Source organism: Sinocyclocheilus anshuiensis, unplaced genomic scaffold (assembly GCF_001515605.1).
Source record: "Sinocyclocheilus anshuiensis isolate Anshui unplaced genomic scaffold, SAMN03320099.WGS_v1.1 C32090951, whole genome shotgun sequence".
Classification (NCBI taxonomy): domain Eukaryota; kingdom Metazoa; phylum Chordata; class Actinopteri; order Cypriniformes; family Cyprinidae; genus Sinocyclocheilus; species Sinocyclocheilus anshuiensis.
Window position 1 is genome coordinate 1 of NW_015610619.1, and position 686 is coordinate 686.

At 33.1% G+C, this 686-nt stretch overlaps 1 long non-coding RNA gene across 1 annotated transcript; it reads right to left on the reverse strand.

The window, feature by feature from the left end:
* Nucleotides 1–126: 126 nt before the first annotated feature.
* LOC107682346 (uncharacterized) lies at nt 127–574 on the reverse strand. The gene is made up of 3 exons (XR_001633459.1): nt 498–574; nt 328–420; nt 127–156 (listed from the first exon to the last, which is right to left on the reverse strand). It is a non-coding gene; the product is annotated as an uncharacterized LOC107682346 (long non-coding RNA).
* Between the last annotated feature and the right edge of the window lie 112 nt (nt 575–686).

The following is a 686-nucleotide window of genomic DNA, read 5'->3' on the forward strand; positions in this document are numbered from 1 at the left end:
AGGCTACTGCAAAACCTTTTATTCTGCCTTTCATCTGTAATTTTGTCTTTTATCGAAGGCATCACTCACTGTAGATTTGTCGGTCATATAAGTGATTGTGTCCCCATCGCCGTCTCTAGCTTTTACTGTGAACACCATCGAGTTTACAGTAAGCAACTGTCGGAAGAGAGTCAGCAGATGTAAGGACTCTAGGTTATAATATTTCATTAAAATAATCACACATGTAAAATGATCAGTAAAAGGTTCATTTTAGACAGGAGTTTAATTCCGAAATAATTCAGTATACAGAGTAAAATCTGGAGTAAAAATGGACCAAAGTGAGTTTACCTCACTTATATATCGTGGTTGAATGGTGTCTTCAAGGAAATATGGCATGTTGTCATTTTCATTCAATATTTCCACCATAATTCGATATCGACTCTGAAATAAGAAACTGTGGGTTAAATGCACTCCAGTATGAAATATAATTATTTTTGAAATGTGTTTTTATACCATACCCTAATTATATCATCTTCATAACATGTCAAAGCAGCTATCAGAACTGATCCCAGCACCTGTAAATTACCACAAAAAATAGGTTGCTTAGAGAGGTTAATATTTATATCGTTTTTTTTTTTAATCACAATTATCACTCAAAACAAAAAATGGTCACACTTTATTTTAAGGTCCAATTCTTGCTATTAACA